This window comes from Hypanus sabinus, chromosome 18, assembly GCF_030144855.1.
Source record: "Hypanus sabinus isolate sHypSab1 chromosome 18, sHypSab1.hap1, whole genome shotgun sequence".
In the NCBI taxonomy this organism is placed as follows: Eukaryota; Metazoa; Chordata; class Chondrichthyes; order Myliobatiformes; family Dasyatidae; genus Hypanus; species Hypanus sabinus.
The window spans coordinates 10,569,006-10,585,834 of NC_082723.1; the positions used below are offsets into that span (position 1 = coordinate 10,569,006).

A 16,829-nucleotide genomic window follows, 5' to 3' on the forward strand; every position below is an offset into this window, starting at 1 on the left:
AGATTTTATGCAAAGGAAAATTCTATGGGAAAGCATAAGCAGAGGCGGGCACCATTCATCAGGACTCCGAGTTTGTGCATGTTGTTTTTGGATTTCGAGGATCTAAGAGATTTTCTCATGTTTGCTTTGGATCTCTGTACATCACATTTTTTGTCTTCTAACTCTCTTCATAAAAATCCGATTCAAAGGGTATTTCACCACATTCTTCAGTTCCTCTCTGAATTTGCTCTGAGTCAGTCCGTAAATACAAGTGTTGGTGCAGGAACTGAGAACCTGCAGCATCGCTGAAATCTCTTCTGCAATGTAACAGGGATCCGGGACAGAATAAACAATACTCATTGAAAGTCGTTGATAGATGTAAAATACCACTTGTGATACCCACAACAAGATGAAGCTACCGGATATGCTAAAGAGCAGAATGATGGATTTGCGATGTTTCTCCATCTCCCGGTCCCTGTCAGACTCTCTACTCTTTTGTCCCCGGAACCCTTTACGGGCTCGACTGGCCGCTAGATTCCGCCTGACAGTCAGTATATTGAACAGCAAAATCAGAAAGAATGGGGCACAAGGGGTTAAAATGCTGTAAAACAATTCAAATGCAGACGATGCGGGATAGTTTTCGAAACTCGATGTAAGAGCACAATACCAGGGAACACTATCAATTTGTACCATAGACTCGTATATAAAGCCCCATGGGACACTCCCCAAACAGGCCAGCACACTCACTGTCCCGCTAACCACAGCCGCCGTTCTCTCGGTGCAATATTTTGCTTTCAGCTTCTCGTAGCAAATAGTCATTAAAATCGATCGACAATGAAAGCGACAGTCAGCCAGACAGAGGTCGCAGTGCTCGCAAATACCAGCCATCCACCGAGACTGCACACAGGAGTGATGAAAAAGAATAGTCGGGGAAAATAAAACCATGCAGTCCACCCCAGCAGCGGATCCGAGATAACGACCAGGAGATCGGCAACTGCCATTCCCACCAGGTAGCGAGTGACACATTTGGAGAGAACGCACTTTCCCCGGGACAGGATCACAATCGCAACCAAGTTCGTTGGATGAGAGAGAGGGAACAGCAATTTGAGAAAAAGAACTCCTCACATTTGCTAAATTGTTACTACCAAAAGATTGTTTTGTTGTTGCACCTAACTCATACAACCGCTCAAGTACAACTGCAGACCATCAATTCGTTTAGTCTCAGCGGGCTGTGCAAACCCAGTATTCCCAAATACAGGGCAGCTGCTACAAGACCAAAGCACAGAAACCCGAACATCAAATTATTGAACACCAACAGCTGGAAGAACGCTGTCCAACCCGTTCAATTCCACATATGTTGGCCGATTCGCGAAATTCCTGCAGCAGTTTGTTTTCGATCCGGATCCCAGAATACACATTCCCGGTGTTTCCATTCCATTCCTGAAATGCAGAACACCGGGACTGGACAGGTGACAGTGGAAACCAGCGACAGAAGCGATCACAATATTATAATTAAAATTCAATTCTCACCAACGGCAGGTGACACTGCGGCCTACTGGGAATTCCAAAAGCTGAAATAAAAGAACAGTAGATTTCCTGTATCAGCCCGATGAGAAAACAATCCATTTCAGTGAGAATGTATGAATTCTGTTACTCCCGAATCCACAGCTCGGGCAGACACTTTGAGCTGATTTCGTCAAAACGGCCGTGCTTTATAGAAAGTATCGTTCTCCTGAGATATGGTTGCATCCCTGACTAACTTTCTTCGTTACAGCTACTAGAACAAACATTTAATTTATAACCATTGTCTCTGATGTAAGTATTCGGCCGAATGAAGAAAACTACACCAAAAATTCTTGGGCGTTATCTAAGCAGTGATTCATCCGCAGGAAATAATGCGGGAGCTCTAATGACAAAGACTGACTGTAATCCCTGGAATATATGTCTGAAGGTGTCATATTTGAAAGCACACTGTACAGTATATGGAATAAAGTAGAGATTAGAGTTTGCAGTTATGACATTGTGGGCATCACTGAATCGGGGCTGAAGAAGAATCATAGTTTGGAGATTACTGTCAAAAAATAGATTGTATAGAAAGGACAGGCAGTTAGATAAAGGGGATGGACTGGGGAATGAGAGAGGAGTTGGCCAAATTTAATTAGAAGGGGACATCTTCAGACATATATTACTTCCCCTCTTCGATTTTGCGACCATTTTATACTTCAACTCATCCAAGTGGCTGCAAGTTTCCCCAATCACCTGCCTGTCCTTCCTCCCAGTCTCACTGAACACGGCATTTAATTGTTTACCAACTGCCCTGTCTAATTCGTTTAAAGCATCCTCCGCAGCTCCAGCAAACCTGCCCACAAGGATATTGGTGCCCCTTGGCTTCAGGTGTTAACTAACATTTTTGTACAAGTCATAACTTCCCTTCTTAGACTATTAGTTTCAAGAAAATTAGACCATCGTTGTTCAGCCTTCTCATGGGTTTCATAACTAGGGGAGATCAACAGTGTTAAACCACCATTAACATGGATCCTTAGCATTCTGTTTTGAAACACATGCTCTTGACGTAACTCAATCCCAGATTCTTCTCTCCTGCAGGTACTTTGCTCCATGTCTACCTCTGACTGCTAGTTTATTGGATTGAGTGTTTGTTCCTCCTGTAGGAGAGGAATGATCCTGTGCATCTGTTTTTCTTGCGTCATTTCTGGGATTTCTCGTGTTCATATAATTTTTGATTTTAAAGCACGTGCACTTAAGGGAACCAAGGGATCAGAGGTTTCCCATAATTGTAAGTGCATAAAGTTGGACCAATCAAATTAAAACATGTTTGCAACGTCGGGCATCAACATCTTCATTCAGTTAGGCACTAGTAATTAATTATTAATTCATAATTTATTGTACGTACAAAAATGATCTCTGTGATTACTGTTTAGAAATAAATCAGCAATAATCTTGAAGGTTTTTTTTACAGCATATGGTCTGTGTTCTTGCTGGTGAAACTACAATTAGAAATCCTTTATTGCTTGTTTGCTAATATTTCTCCTTTTTCTCTTATTTTCTACGTTTAGGCCACTTCAATGCTAACTCAGAGGGAAAGGATGGCTAATTCAACGCAGACAAATTCATCTGAGCAACATAACAAACATTGAAAGAGGAAGCGCTTACAAAACAGTTGAAGTAATCTTCATTGTGATTGTAGCATTATCTTTGAGTCTGGTGACCATTATCAGAAACATTCTGGTTATGCTTTGTATCAAAATAAACAGACAGTTACAAACAATTAACAACTATTTTATTTTCAGCTTACCCTGTGCTGATTTGATTATTGGTGTGTTCTCTATGAACCTTTACACCATGTACATCGTCATTGGCTACTGGTCCATGGGCCCAGTGGAGTGTTATTTATGGCTGGCTCTAGATTACGTTGCTTGTTATACATCTGTCATGAACCTGCTTATCATCAGCTTTGACCGATATTTCTGTGTGACAAAGCATCTCAGCTACCCTGTGAAGAGAACCACCAAAATGGCACCGATGATGATTGCAGCTGCCTGGGTGCTGTCCTTTATCCTGTGGACTCCTACCATTCTCTTCTGGCAGTTCATTGTAAGTGGGCGGACAGTTGAAGAGGGTGAGTGTCAGGTACAGTTCTTCTCAAATCCAGTTGTCGCTTTTGGCACTGGAATAGCAGCCTTCTATCTACCGGCTATTACCATGACGATTTTGTATTTGCAAATATCCCGTGCTAACAAGAATCGGATAAAGGAGGATAAGAAAGAGCCAGAGTCAAACAAAGGCACCATTTCTCCCAGTCTCGAGCGAGGCAAAATAAGGAAACCGAATAACAGCAACATGTCAAGTGCATCCGATGGGATGCAGAATGTCAAAGTTCAAAATGGCAAGGCAGCTGGTGAAGTAATGACGGATCACTATGGCCAAGGAGAGGAAAAGGGAGCCTCAGATGACGCGACTTCTCTCAGCGTCATCCTTTCCATTCAAGAGGAAGGAACGATTAGTCAGAGCACAACAGTCTCGACTGCACAAAGGCATTTTAGCAACGGCATCTCCAAGCTCTCCAGCATTACGAAATCCCAAAAGAGTGACTATTGTTCGACCACAGTTGAAATGGTGTCAGACAACAGCATCAAGAATGGTAAAGACAGAGAGCTCGCCGCAGCCCACAACATCATTAAAATGACAAAGACCCCTGCTGAGAGAAAAAAAGGAGCTGTAACCCGGGAGAATAAGGTGACCAGGACCATCTTGGCTATTCTGTTGACAAGTATCATCACCTGGACACCATACAGTGTCATGGTACTGACACTGAGTCTGCGTCCCTAACACAGTATGGACTATTGGATACTGGGTCTGTTACATGAACAGTACTCTCAACCCAGCCTGCCATGCGCTATACAATGCTACCTTCAAGAAAACCTTCAAACATCTTCTCTTCTGTCAATATAAAAACATTGTTGCAAAAAGATAAAATCAACAACAAGTTTGTCTCCATGAACATTTTATACATGTAATAGATGACTTTCACAATATTTATCATCAATGTATGTAATTACAATGTTCATTACGCCAGGTTATGGCTCAAATAGACATTATCTGTAATATGGTGAAAACACACTTATGTCCAATGAATTTCTAATTTCTGTTTAAATGAAGAGTGTGCTGATTATTATAATGTTTCTGTGTGAAATCGTAAATGAATCTGCCCAAATTTCAAATATAGTGCGGTCAAGTTAATTGTGGCACACTGGGAATGGTACATTTTGGCCCGAATAAATGGTTGCCCCAATGAGCCGAAGTTTCCTGGAAATAGTTAACAAGGTATAAAAAAAGACAAACTTACATATAAATAAATAACAAATGATGTGTTTAAAGGAAATACAGAATAAATTAGAACACAACCAAAATCACTACAGTATACAAAGCTGTGTTAGTTCCTAATTATTATGCTGGAATTCGTTAAGCGTACACTGACGTGTTCTTTTGATTGACTGTAAATAAACAAAATCGTCAGAGACACCATGTGCAGATAGCAGACAGCTTTCAAACAATGCTATCCATGATTGGAACCTCCAAATCCTCATTTTAATTGTAACATTCAAGATGATTGCTGATAACTTAAAATTAATCATAGTACCTAACTAGATGAAGTATTGAAATTGTTTCATTTTACCCCAGCCATTTCTGGCATCCGCAAGCATGAATGCTTGAAACCGCAGTGAGTAAAACAGTTCCACTTTGTCTTACTGTTTATCATTTGCCTACGATCAATTACAAAAATCACTGCTTTTTGAATACGAACACACATGTGATGCTATTTGAAACGGTTGCTTTAATTACAGCGTAGTGTGTAATGGCCACATAACTTGCTTGTGACTGACACTAGTTAGAGCCTGTTTGGCAACAGATTCCTGCCCCAATTAAGTGGCATGGTTCTCCAAATAAACAAACAAATCCAATTTTTTTCAATTTTTTTTCATTATTGTCCTAAATAAGAAGCTGCCCCAATTAACCAATGGCAATTAACCATTTGCCTGAATTATAAAATTCAACATAGGCACATTCAAGGGGTAATGTTCATTTTTATAATATTCTCAGTATCAAACATTCCATTTTGTCCGTCTAATAACTGTGTGTTTCTACTGGATTCACACTTCATTACCTTTAGGTTTGTAGTTCTAATCGGTTGCTTCGAAACTTAAACACTTGTTATAAGGGGGGCGTTGATGGCGGACCCAAATGCAAGGCACAGCCACTGAGGGACTAGGAACAGGGGTAGGTGGGCTAAGAAAGCAAGGGAAGACAGGAATAAATGACGCTTGATATTGACACAGGCCTTGGACGAGACTAGGATTCTGGGCCTGGGCTAGGAGCTGGACATGGGGACAAAGGGTCCCGGACATGGAACTTGGAACTTGTAGCCTGGGTTCGAGCTCCGAGCCGGACACTTCTGGGGGAGGGGCGAACAATTTAAACTGCCTACTCCCATTGACGTGCACCAGGACCATAGCACTCCATACCTCTACCATCCATGTACTCATCCAAACTCCTCTTAAATGTTCAAATTGAGCTTTCATGTACCTCTTGTGCTGGCGGCTCGCTCCCCACTCACAGAACCCACTGAGTGAAAAAGTGTCTGCTCATGTTCCCCTTAAACCTTCCCCATTTTTCTTCTGCCGTGTATTGCAGAGCTCCTCCTGGGTGGTGTGGGCAGTCGAACATTTGTGGCAGCTCAACAGTTGTTTGCTCTTTCAGAATTTTGAGTGGTAGCCATGTGGCATTTGTGTGTGTGCAGGAATCCCTGTGTTGCAGACCATGTTGTAGGCATTCACCCTTGAACTCCCATAACTGCTGTTTGGTTAGTTGTGGTGGTTCAGCTGCAGACGGCAGCAGACCATTATACAAAACAGCCATCTCGACAGCTCCAGGCACCATCATTTATTTGTGTCAATTCACTGATGGTTCGTGCACTGTCTGGTCACAAAGAGGGTGTTTATTCCTTTTGGTCAAGCTACAACTAGATCAGAGATTCCCATCTTTTCATATGCCATAGACGGATCCCATTAAGCAACGGGTTTGTGGATGCCAGATTGGCATCTAGAGCTTTAATGTGACATCTGCAGAGTTGTGGTCTGATCACCCTGCACAGTGAAGAAGCTTGCACAAAGCTATTCACAGATTCCATTCTCGCTTCTCTGGCATTGGAGACTCTCGTCTGGGAAGGTGACAGTCAGTGCATTGCCTCTTCAGGTTTGAGCTTCCAATTCTGGCTGGAAAATGTGACAGTTTGGAGTGAGACTGGTTCTCTTACTGAGTTTCGGAGAATTGCTGTATGAAAGCCCTTCTTCTGAGAGACTTCCCTCACTGTCTCCCGCAACTTACTCTCTCATCAAACAGATTGTACTTCTCTCCGTGTTCTCTGCTCATTCTGCATACAAAAAGAATACCTGCTAATGCACGCTCCCACCCTCCCCCCCCCCCCCTCATATCTGGGAGAAACTGGTGTCTACAGAAGCCTTGAATTCAAGCCAAGAGCTTAGTGGCTTGGCACATCACTCCCTGTACACTTCCCAAGTGTAAACATTAGACACAACCAAACCTTTTAGATTTCCAGTTCACGAATCAGAAATAAATCGAATGTCTCAACGTAGCCTCAACTAAGCAAGGTTTTTCAAAAAATGTATGTATTTCAAGATAGCCTGTTGTGCTAGAACGTGTAGTGTTGTCTCTGCTAGTGTCTTCGGAAAAAATGGAATGCATCACTGCACTATATAGACACTTATCACAATGACGTAAGGATTGAACCTTTGTATCGGTAGAGCTGGCTGAAGGAATGAAAGATTTTTATTACCATTGCACATCAGGATATTCTGAAATAGCTGTCCAGGTTTGAAAAGGAAATTCGGTCCTGAGGAGCCTCGAAGCTGTTGATTGCTTTCTGCTTGCTGTGAATATAATGTCTCAGGGGCTTGTTTGTTTCTAGAATTCCTAGACTTGGGCTAGGGCACATGGATTGATGTGCCTGTGCTTTGTCTTTTATTTATGCAGAAACCAGTTCAGCCCAGTATGACGGGGATTTAAAGCCATTCTTCTTTCATGATGAAGAATGAGGTGAGGGCCTGGAGAAAAAGGGCAAGCAACTCAAAGAGGGAGAGGAAGGAATGAACACTAAAAGGCTTGGATAACTGCAAGGAATATTCAGAAACAATTCATCCACCTAAACATCAATACGAAAAAATGTATCAGGTATCTGTGTATCAAGAATGATGTTCTCTCTGAAACCTGCCACCTGTTCCAAACATAGATAAAATAGTTATTGTTTTCAGTTGGCAGTGAAGGGACCGTACCTTTGTCATGCTGCAACTAATATGGAATTTTAATTCCCACATACATTTGAGCTCCATTTACTAAACCTCAGGAAGAGATGCCACATGCAACATAAAATAATACAGTTTTTATTATTTTAATAAATGGATTCAGAAAAATAATCTACCTTAAAGACTACGCAGTTAATTTATCTTCTTCAATAAATATTGAGAGGAAAACTGTTTTGTGTCCAGTAACTTGACTGTATCCTTACTCAATATCTTGCGTTAAGATTTACAGCTCAGATTCATGGTCGAATGAATAGAGAATACCACAGTAATTTGTTGATCATGTCTTCTCATGATCATGTCAAGTTAGTGCTGGTATTGTCGCAGTTAAATAATTTCACCTCGCTGGGCTTTCTGAAGTGGTGCTGTCTCTGGTTTTCTAGGTCCGAGTCTCTATCAGTGCAGACACTTCGACCTGATAACAACGTGGTGGGTTATTTAGATGACGGTCCTGTCTATTTGCGACACCAGGTCTGTTCTTCTTTATGTCAGTGCATCTTCTCAATGCCACTTTGACATCGCTACCAAAAATCCCGTCAGCTCTTTCACCTCCAATAAAGCAAATTGTGTTGTTTACTGTGGCTATCGACATTTTTCCCGTACGTGAGTCGTGGAACTCCGATGCCTCTCTTTAACCTGTCGGAAGGTGACGAACCCACTGACACTCACATCCGTTATTGTCCTCCAGCCGGAGTGCAGCGACCGGGACCGCACACGCTGGATTTCTACTTCAAAACCATCCCTACACTGCATAGCATCTGAAGAATGGGAGCTACTGACCATATTTCTAGTTTTCGCTTTAGTGGATCAGACCAACAATATCTACATTTATTCCAGATCCTTGCTCATCACTCCTGTATGCGCTCTGACACTTGTATTTTATTTGGTGACGCGGGACTGCTCTGTTTGGTTTACGGTCAGTTTTACCTTCGATCGTTTCGTCGCAATATGTTGTCAAAAGCTCGGGGAACGATACTGCACTGAAAGAACCGCAACGGTGGTTATGGTGACCGTGGTTTTAGCGGGTTGCGAGAGAAATGTCCCGTTTTACTTTGCCTTTGAATTTTACGACATTATTGACAACGTGCCGTGGCTTTGCGCCTTCACACATGAATATGCTACTTCACCCGCGTGGAGAGGATACGAATTACTAGACAGTATTTTAACACCATTGCTACCAATAGGCTTTATTCTAGTGTTTAACGGGTTAACCGTAAGAGATATCGTTGTGGCAAATAGAGTCCGCAGAAGGCTTCGGAACAGTAGCGACAATCAGAGGGATGCCGAGATGTAAAAACGCAGAAGATCAATTATTTTGTTGTTTTCTGTATCAGCTAATTTCATATTATTTCGGATGCCCTATGTAGCCCATTCTCTGAAATGGCAAACACAAAATTATTTTTATCAGGACACGTATTTGAGTTCCCGTACTTATCCAACAGCAATGTGGTTAATGTTGCAAATTCTCAGCGTGTGCACCAATACTTGGATCTATACACCCTAGGTTTCAGAAAGAGGTAGCTGAAGATATTGTGACGGCATTAGAGTCATAGAACACTAGCCCGTGCTAGTGTTCCGTGCTGGTGCATTAATCTGCCGAATTCCACCTGGACCATAGCCCTCCATATTTTTCTCATCTGTGCACCGAAGCAACCTTATCTTAAAGACTGAAATCGTCCCACTAAATTGCCCTGGCAGCTTGCTACATGCTCTCCCCACCGCTGAATGAAGAAGTTCCCCATTAGTTTTGTTTTAAAGTAATGAGTAATTATCTGTCACGAATCACCCGATTAAACAACGGTTCTGGTGGATTAGAAAGTTGCAAATGTCACTCCACCTTTTAAGAAGAGAGGGAGGCAGAAGAAAGAAAACACTGGATAACAAAGATTTTGCTTCCTGGATACCTTCAGATGCATCTTATGAACTTTGTGCCACAGATCATGAAAATCACCGTGAATGTTTCATATCATGCACCATTTTTTTTTGCAATCGTTTATGTTGATTATTTCAATTCATAATTGAAATGAATTGAAATGTTGCCTACAATGTAAGCTGGAAGGTTTCCTATCTTGTCCAGGCATGCTTGGGCATACTTAGGCAGAGCGGCTGTAACACGGCGGGACTGGTTTTACTAATAATTATTGTGTTCAGGACAGTGAGAATGGAATTTGCTATCACCGGTCTCAAAATTTTCTATGAAGGATTTTGGTATTTAAGACAGATGCAACCCAGAATAACTGATAGCAAGATTAACGAAAGAATTTTTGTTGGTCCACAAATCAAATAAGTCATCAATGACAGGTTATTTGAAGAATTTCTAGTGGGACCGGAGAAAACCACATAGAAGGCATTTTTCGGAAGTTGTTGAAACTTTTTTCGGCAGCTGCAGAGCACCAAACTACATGCAGCTGGTTGAAAGCTTGCATCAAGCATATAAAACCATGAAATGCAACATGCCACTAGAAATTCATTTTCTGCATTCACATTTAGACTTTTTCCCTACTAATCGTGGTGCTGTTAGTGCCGAACATGGTGAAAGGTTTTGTCAGGACATTGCGGTCATGGAGACAAGATACCAGGGCAACTATCCATCAATGCTGGCGAATTATTGTTTGACACTTAAGCGAGTATCCTCAGCCATTGAGTACAAATGAAAATCATTAACTTAATATTTTAACTTCGTTGAACTATTGCAAAGCCTCAGCACCATTATGCAGTTAAACACATTATATTCAATCAAAATTAATTTGTTGCTTCTTCGAATTCTTACGTGATACAAGAGGTCTGAAATTATATTTTTCTTCATCTTCAAGCAGACTATCATAAACAAAGAAATTCTGAGGAAGCCACACTTTTGAAAAGAAATGAATTCCAGCGAAATTACAGGACAGTTTGTCTGACCTCAGTGGTCAGGAATATGTTTGAGTCTATTAACTGTGAGTTTTTTGGGTGGTGTAATTGGAAACACATGAAGAAGTGGGAGAAGGTCAGCAGAATTCCTTTAGAGGAAATCGTGTTTAACAAATGTCTGGGAATGCTTCAAGGAAATAACAGGCAAGATAGATAAAGCAGAGGCAGTGGATGCTGTTTGCTTGGATTCTCAGATGGTATTTAACAAGTTACCCTATTCAAGGCTTACTGGGAAAATAAGGAGGCATAGGATCGAAGGGGTCATTGCTTTGTGCATCCAGAACTTGCTTGCCCACAGAAGTCAAAGAGTGGCTGTAGACGGGTCATAATCTGCATGGAGGTTGGTGACCAGTGGTGTGCCTCAGGGATATGTTCTGGGACCCCTACTCTTCGTGAATTTTATAAACGACCTGGATGAGAAATGGGAGGTATGGTTTAGCAATTTTGCTGATGACACAAAGGTTGGGGATGTTGTGGGTATTGTGGAGGGTTCTCAGAGATTACCGCATTGATAGCATGCAAAACTGGACTGTGGAAAGACAGATGAAGTTCAACCGAGATAAGTGTGAGGTGGTTCATTTTGTTAGGTCAAATATGATGGCATAATATAGCATTAATCGTAAGACTATTGGCAGTTTGGAGGATCAGAGGGATCTTGGGGCCCAACTCCATAGGACACTCAAAAGCTGCCTCTGAGGTTGACTCTGTGGTTAAGAAGGTATACTGTGCATTGGCCTTCAGCAATCGTGAAATTGAGTTTAGGAGCCGGGAGGTAATGTTGCAGCCAGATAGGACCCTGGTCAGACCCCACTTGGAGTAATTTGCTAAATTCCGGTTGCCTCACAACTGGAAGGGTGTCGAAACCACAGAACGGGTGCAAATGGAAAATAAAAAGAATGTTGCCTGGATTGGGGAGTATGCCTTATGAGGATAAGTTGAGTGAAATCGGCCTTTTCGCCTTGGAGTGACGGAGGATGAGAGGTGACTTGATAGAGGTGTATAAGATGATGAGAGGTATTGATCTTGTGGACAGAGGCTTTTTCCCAGGGCTGAAATGGCTAACACGAGAGACCAAAGGTTTAAGTTGCTTGGAAGTAGTTACAGAGGAGCTATCAGAGGTAAGGTTCTATTTTACGTAGAGAGTAGTGAGTGTATAGAATGGGCTGCCGGCGGCGGTAGTTGAGGCAGAAACGATAGGGTATTTTAAGAGACTCCTGGATAGGTACATGGACCTTAGAACTATAGAGAACTATAGATAAGCCTAAGTAGTTCTCGTGTAACGACATGTTCGGCACAGCTCTGTGGGCCGAAGGAACTGTATTGTGTTGCAGGTTGTCTATGTTTCTAAGCTGATGCACGTGAAGCTTCTTAACAACATCACATCTCATGGAATTACAGGAACGATACTTGTATGGACCGAAGACTGACAAGGGCGAAAGAGTCAGAATAATGTGGACAATTCTGTTTTGCTCTCAGTAGCTAAGGGTGTTCCATAGGGGGTCGGTATTGAGACCGCATCTTTTCATGTTAATTATGAATGATATCGGTAACGGAATTGACACCTTGGTGACGAACCTTGCAGTTGATACAACGATAGGTACAGAAAAGGTAGTTTAGAGCAAAGTGGGATTCCGCAGAAGGACTTCGATAGGTTTGGAGAAAAGGCAACGAAGTAGCAGATGAAATGCAGTGTATTCAAGTGTACGGTCATCTAGAATTGGTAGAAGGAATAGGAGTGCAGAAAAAAATGGGAGAAAATTCAAAAATCAGAGGTGTTTAGGTATTTGGGAGTCCTTGAGCAGGAGTCGCGAAAGGTTTGCTTGCAGATTGATTTGATTAAGAATGAGATCTGTAATGCTAGCATAAAAGAGCAATGATGTGACACTGTAGATTTATAACACATTGGTCAGATCACTTTTGTTATCTTGTGAGCAGTTTCCAACCTGTTATCTGCGAACACTTTGAGCATCTCACATCCCATACCTTCCTCCAGGCGATTAAGCTGTGAACATGTTTACTGAACATATGAACATGCACCATAGCATGCCTATAGGTATAGTACTTTGCTCTAGGTGTAAGATATGGGAGTCCCGGGAATATTCCAGTCTCACAGATGGTCATATCTGCGCCAAATGCACCGAGGTCCAGCTTCTGAAAGAAAGTGTTAGGAATATTGACCTATAGTTAATAATGGAATGTGAGCCGGAGATAGATAGGAGCTACAAGGAGTTAGTCACCCCGAAGCTGCAGGAGTTAGATAAGTGGGTCACTGTCAGGGAGGGGATGGGAAGCGCTCAGATAGTAGAGAACACCCCTGTGGTCATCCCCCTTCGGTAATCGTTATCTCGTTTTGGATGCTGTTGATGGGGGAGAACTGACAGAGGATGACCACAGCAAACCAGTTTCTGGCACTGATTCTAGTTCCATGGAGCATAAGGGAAAGAGGAAGATGAGGAATGAGGGGGTCCCAAAGTGAGGGAAACAGACAGGATGTTGTGTCAGCCTGATAGATATAGCCACATGGTTCGTTGCCTCCCAGGTGCAAGGGTACGGGATGTCTCTGATCGGGTCCAGAGTATTCTGAAGGGAGAGGTTGAACAGCCAGAAGTCTTGGTACACGTCGGTACCAATGGCAGACGTACAAAGAGGGAGGAGATCCTGAAGAGAGTATTCAGAAGTTCAGTAGGAAACTGAATAGCAAGACTTCCGGGGTAGTAATCTCCGGATTGCTGCCTATGCAGCATGCTTACAAACGCAAGAATAGAGTGATCAGGCATATTATTGCGTGACTGACAGACTGGTGTAGTGGACAGGGTTTCGTGTTCCTGCATCACTGGAGCATCTTCGGGGGAGATAAGGCCTGTACAAAAAGGATGGATTACAGCTGAACCCAAAGCGGTCCAAATTTCTAGCAGGTAGCTTTAGTAGGGCTGTTAGGGAAGGTTTATACTAATTTCACTGGGAGAGGGGACCCAGCGTGATAGGACTGAGGAAGTGGAAAACAGAAATAAATCAGAGATAGCGTGCAACAGAGATGATAGAAATGAAAGGCAGGAGATGAGGCATGTTCACAGCCAGTGGGATGAGTTACAGGGTAATAGAGGCGTGGTGCAGTTAAAACAGTAAATACTCGACTGAGAGTGTTGTCCTTAAATGCACAAAGCTTAAGAAATAAAATTAACGATCCTGAAATTCAACTGCAGATTGGCAAGTATGACGTTGTGGCCATCTTCGAAACTTGGCTAAAGGATGGCTCCAATTGAGAGCTGAACGTCCAAGGATAGGCGGGGTGTCGGAAAGATAGGTTAGTAGGCGGGGGTTGGGTCCCCCTCAACAGCATCCCAAACGAGATATCGATTACTGAGGAGTTGGCCACAGGGGTGCTCGCTTCCATCTGAGCCATTCCCATCCCTTCCCTGACAGTCACCCACCTATCTAGCTTGCAGATATTAAATCATTAGAAGGGAATGACATAGTATTGGGAAGTGTAGAGTCCCTATGGGTTGACTTAAGAAATGGCAAGTGTAAACGGACCGTAATGGCAGTTGTATTCAGACCTCCGTACATCAGCCGGGATGTCGATTACAAATTGCAGCAGGAGATAGAAAAGGCGTGTCAGAAGGGCAATGTCATGATAATCTTTGAAGATTTTAACATGATATTGGATTTGGAAGAACAAGCCACTACTGGATCTCAAAAGAGAAAATTTTTGGAATGTCTAAGGGATGGATTGTTAGAACAGCTTTTTGTCGAGCCCACTACGGGATCGGCTGTGCTGGATTGGGTGTTGTGCAATGATCTGAAGGTGAGAAGAGAGTTTCAGGTTAAGGTACCCTGAGGCAACAGTGGTCAAAATATGAAGGAGAATTCAATTCCAACGGGTTGTGGTGACCCACTTCACCGGCAAGGGGAAATGCCCACGCGCGGGACGGGACTGTGAATATGCGTCCCCTGCAGTATTCCCGCGGGGAGGGCGGAAACATAAAAGCTTAAAAGCAAGACCGCGAAGTTTGAATAAATCTCTTTTACAATTGCAACTCACCGACTTCGTGTCGTTATTTGAGTGTTGTGAAACACACCGCTACAATTGGTGACGCCGACGGCCCAAACTATATTTGGACCGATACTGAGCAACGCCGCATCTGTTCATGCAGTTTCGTTAAAACTGCCGAACTTCTGTGCGCTGTGACCTCACCTATGGTTCCAGCAAGCAGAAGCCCAAATGGAGACAGCCGCCCAGGTTGAGAAGTTCATAAAGGCGCCCCCGGGGGACGGCAAATACAAAGCATTCAAAGCCCTGCTCATAAAGACTTTTGGACTCTCATGGCGCGTGCGAGCTGCCCGCTAGCTGAACCTGGATGGTTTGGGAGACAGGCCACCGTCGGCGATAATGAACGAGATGCTGGCCCTGGCCTGAGGACATAAGCCCTGCCTCATGTTAGAGCAGGCGTTCCCAGAGCTGCTGCCCTAGGACATACGCCTACTGCTGTCCGACGCGGATTTCAGCGGCCCCGGAAGGTTGCGGACCAGGCAGATGTGCTGTGGAAAGCCAAGAAGGAGAGAGAAGAGTCCGTCGCACAGATCACCAGGCCTCGCTCACAGCAGCAGACCAGACCGGAACCGGCAGCAGAGCCCACTAAACCCAGAGGCAGGAGTGAGGAGGCCAACGAACAATGGTGCTTCTACCACCAGCGGTGGGGCACAGAAGCCCGCCGCTGTAGCCCGTCCTGCAAATTCCCTGGAAACGCCACTGTTGGCTACGGCGGCTGGCCATGAGGATACCCTTCTGTATCCCTGGGACAAGCAGTCGGGACGCCGCCTTTTGGTCGACACCGGAGCCGAGATCAGCGTCTTACCGCCTACGAGTTACGACACACGCAACAGAGAACCAGGACCCACTCCGAGGGCCGCGAACGGCAGCACAGTAAGGACCTACGGCACCCGTACGGTGCGGCTACAGATCGGCTCCAATCGGTTCATGTGGGACTTCACACTGGCCGCCGAAGCCCAACCACTCCTGGGGGTGGATTTTCTGCGGGCTCACGGCCTGCTGGTTGACCTGCAAGGGAGGAGACTAGTCCACGCCAAGAAATTTCAAACATTCTCCCTGGGTAAAAACCCAGTTGCCGGCCCCACACTTCAACTGCCCGACAACGACTTCACCAGACTCCTGGCGGGCTTCACTTCGGTTCTGGCAACACAGTTCACGGCAGCAATACCCAGACACGGAGTACAGCACCACATCACGACCCGGGGATCACGCCTCCACGCCCGTGCTCGAAGGATTCCACCGGACAAGCTCCGACAGGCGAAGGAGGAGTTCAAGAGGATGGAGGAATTGGGGATCATCCGGCGGTCCGACAGCCCATTGGACCTTCCCCCTGCACATTGTGCCCAAAGCAGCGGGGTGTTGGAGACCTTGCGGCGACCACCGCAGGCTGAACGAGGCTACAACACCGGACCACTACCCTGTGCCGCACATTCAGGACTACGCAGCAAACCTGCACGGCGCACGAATTTTCTCCAAGGTAGACCTCATTGGGGAATATCATCAAATCCCGATGCATCCGGACGATATTCCCAAAACGGCACTCATCACGCAGTTCGGCCTTTTGGAGTTCTTCCGCATGCCATTCGGCCTAAAGATGTTTCAGCGGTTAATGGTCGCGGTGGGACGGGACCTGGACTTCGCATTCATCTATTTGGACGACATTCTCATAGCCAGCAGCAGTCGTCAGGAGCATCTGTCCCACCTCCATCAACTCTACGCCCGACTGAGTGAATACGGCCTAACAATCAACCCGACAAAATGTCAGTTTGACCTCCACACCATCGACTTCCTGGGCCACAGGATTACAAAAGATGCGGCAACCTCTCTGCTGCCAAGGTAGACGTGGTCCGCCACTTCCACCGACTGGACAAGACCGAAGGCCTGCTGGAATTCGTGGTATGGTGAATTTTTACCACCTCTTTCTCCCCTCAGCAGCCCGAATCATGCGCCCCCTGTTCGCTCTGATGTCGTGTAAGGGCAAGTACATTACCTGG

The 16,829-nt window shown here is 44.3% G+C and overlaps 1 pseudogene; it reads left to right on the forward strand.

The window, feature by feature from the left end:
• The first annotated feature begins 605 nt into the window (after positions 1-605).
• On the forward strand, positions 606-4,471 carry LOC132377462 (muscarinic acetylcholine receptor M2-like; annotated as a pseudogene).
• The last annotated feature ends 12,358 nt before the right edge of the window (positions 4,472-16,829 follow it).